Source organism: Zootoca vivipara, chromosome 3, assembly GCF_963506605.1.
Source record: "Zootoca vivipara chromosome 3, rZooViv1.1, whole genome shotgun sequence".
In the NCBI taxonomy this organism is placed as follows: domain Eukaryota; kingdom Metazoa; phylum Chordata; class Lepidosauria; order Squamata; family Lacertidae; genus Zootoca; species Zootoca vivipara.
The window spans coordinates 59,834,631-59,838,223 of NC_083278.1; positions in this window are offsets into that span (position 1 = coordinate 59,834,631).

Consider the following 3,593-nt stretch of genomic DNA (forward strand, 5'->3'; position numbering starts at 1 on the left):
CAAATGAATTCATTTGCTGATATTACACTTTGAGCCCTCTTACTGCAATAGTATGTTATGATTGCTTGCTACCCAGGGAATTGCATGACCACAGAAATAAGGTTCCAGACAAGATGTGGGAGTCTATGTTTAGAGTCTTCCAAGTGTGTGTGTGTGTTTTAATAACTGCATGACACTTGGGCATAGCTGTCAATTTTTCCCTTTTCTCATGAGGAAGCCTATTCAGCATAAGGGAATTTCTCTTAAAAAAAGGGAGAACTTGACAGCTATGCACTTGGGTGTGGAGAGGGGAGAACTGTTGTCCACTAAGCTTTTTTCCTGATTAAAATCCTCCCGCAGACGTTATTGTGGAGAAAACCTGTGTATCGTGTGTATGCTTGCAAACTTTTTCTGTCAGGGCAAATAGCTTCAGCAACAAATGCAAAAACCCACAATGATGGTGTTTACATCAGCTCCCATATAATGACCATAATCTCCAGCTCTGAATGGGCAGAGGTTTGTCATGACTAAAAATGCTCAGTACCTTTAATCTGTGCACACATTTAAAGCACCCTTCCCGTGAATCCTGGGAACTGTAGTTTACTCTTCACAGAGTGACAATTCCTTGCACCCTTAACGAATGATGGTTCTCAGGATTCTTTGGGGGTGTGCGTGCTTTAAAGCTACTTTAAATGTACGGCCTGTATGGAGCATCTTAGAGATTTCCTATTATACGTATTCAATATTTTCCCCAGTATAGAAAAAAAAAGGGCTAACACTTCGCAAGGAACAGTTCTTGCTCACGTTCCAGCATTTATGTTTGACTGTGGTAGATCAGCATCCTGGAATGTTTTGAATAGTACCCAAATGTGCTTCTAGTCTTTCATCACAGTAGAGAGTCTATGTATGGTCAGGCTGCAGAAAAGGAACAGGTGTGTCAGTCAGTCTGAATGCTGGTAACTTAATGGCAAGGTGCCAAGGAAAGGGAGTGTTTGCAAATGCAAAAATACATTTGGCAGACTCTATAGAGTGCTATCTGGACACAAAGCAAAAAGACAGGCAGCACTTTTATCTTGTTGCATGAAGCCAGTTTGGGGCAGAAAGAAGCTTCAGGCTGGTGCGCCCTAACAAAAATTTATCAGAGTATTATGAAGAGAAGGAACAGCAAGTTAAACTAATTGCAGATGTTGGTCTCATATGTCAGTAACTAGTTTTATTATTTTGGCTAGGAATACAGGAATTTCTACTTCGGCTTTCATGATCTTGCTCATTTACAGGTTCTGCGGATGAAATTTCCTCTCATTTAAGCAATTCTGGGGAGGGGGTGTCAGAAGAAATAGCTTTTGAAAACACTTAACAGAACAGGACAATAAAAGTTGCTTTTATAAAAAAAATGCTGGAAAGTCTTTTAGCTGTGTGGACAGGGGCTTGCTATTTTTGAACCTTAGCCATGGGTACCTTCTGCTCCTTTCCATTTTTGTCAATCTGTCTTGGCTGTTGAACTTAATTTTGTATCACGTAAGGGCTGGGGTGTCCCTGCCCAACGGCCAACAATAGCGTCGCCTAACACCAGTAATTATACACCCTTCTGCTGACATCAGGGAAATAGCAGCGTTCTGGAATCAAGAGAGTGAATCACTTGACCTGCTGAGATCAAAATATAAGATGTGCTTCTACTGTCGATTCGTTCTTTACATAAAGGTAAGCTATTTCGGTGCTCACAGTGTGGGTGGGTCACTAGCTCTCGACAAGTGTTAGAAGCTTGTAACACTTCAAACAAAGGAACAAGCCACTGGTGTTGCAAGGTCAGAGATTCGAAATGATCTGCAAGTTGGACCTGAATGAAGATACTGTTCTAGCTCCAGTTGGTCGTTGATAATATTGGTCATTTCTGGTTTATTTTAAGATGGCTCTACATTTTTATTTATTTTTTAAAAATGCATTCCTTCATTAAAGTTTTGTTTAAATCTGCATGCACAAAAGCATGGCAGTTAATGGTGAAAGGGGTCAAGAGGGACAGCGGAAAACGACGCCACAGACTTAAAATTGGTCTAACAGTCATTTCCTCTCCCAGAACACCTGGTATTTTGAAGCTTTCAGGTACATGACTTTGCTGTATTCTTCTAGGTATACTTCACAATGCAGGCCAAGATGGTTCATGAGAGATGGTGTGTAGGACAAGAAAGGCAACTAGGAAACCTCAAAAATCATTCATAGGTGAAGTCTTTTCCATTTGCAATAGGATCCATGAGCATCTAGCTATTGTTCTGGACCTGTGCCCAGTTTTCAAAACCTGCAAGCTTACTACTCGCTGCCTTTCATTAATTCTGCATCACAGGTGTGGCTGCTGAATCACAGACTTCACGTATAGACTTGCAGGCCATTAATTATTTCCTTGGCTGGTTTGTGTGGACTCTTCCCAGATATTATGTGAGAAGGATCAAAAAGTTTGATGTTACTCTGCCTACATGAAACTTCTTCCTTTTTTGGCTTTGTAGTCTTTTATAGCCTTTGTAATCTGTCTTGGAGACTTGCCAATTCTCACACACCCAGAAATGCCCTCTGAAATAAATTAGTCATTCAGATACATTTGCTCAGAGAAACTTTCAGGTTTATTCATTGCCCAATGCTAAGGACAAGTCTACTCCAGTTTAGGCCAACAAAGGAGACATGTCCTCAAACGTATTTATAGCTGCTAGGCGGCTCCCAGGAACCCCAAATCTAGCCAGCAGCACTGAAAGGTGAATTGGTGTAGTTTAATGGCTAAGGATTTGTGCTGTGAGGCAGGGAGGGGTCGCTGGTTCAAATCCCTCTGCAGTTATGGCCTAAATCAGGCACCCCCAAACTGCGGCCCTCCAGATGTTTTGGCCTACAACTCCCATGATCCCTAGCTAACAGGACCAGTGGTTGGGGGAGATGGGAATTGTAGTCCAAAACATCTGGAGGGCCGAAGTTTGGGGATGCCTGGCCTAAATGGATGAGCCTCCATCAGGGTGAGATCTGGCAGGTACCATGGGCCCTATTCTCACTTGACCAACTTGGACAAGTGGGCAGAGCCACTCACCCATTAATCACCTGATGACTTCAAAGGAGCTGACCCTGGCACTGACAGAAAGTGTCTTTGAAGGTGTGCTGTCGGCGCTTCTCAGCCAATAGGTCCTGGCAGCAGCCCCACTGGCTGCAATAGGGAGTTCCTGATGGGGAACTTTCCTAGCGCATTAGATGCTAGCTAAGTTTTGTACCTGCCCAGCCCCTGATGTCACCTGTGACGTTAGGTGTTGCGCAGGCCTATGTGGTTTGAGGAAAATGGTCTCATGGGCCTAATTACGACCCTTGCTGGGCTTTATGACGCCTATATGCTGGGGATTCCCAGTCATTGCCACCCTCCCCTACAATGCAAAGGGGAAAAAATGTACCCACCTTAACAGGTTGGTTTTTCTCATTTCTGAATGTATCCTATGGCTTCTCCATTCTAAACCACTTAATCAAGGTTGATCATTAGGAGGCCTACAGCAAATGTGTGTTCAGAACCCCCATATATAATACAAGTTTTGTCGGAATGTTAGAAAATGGACAATCGGGCAATAAAAGAGGAAACAAGGAAAGCAGAAAAG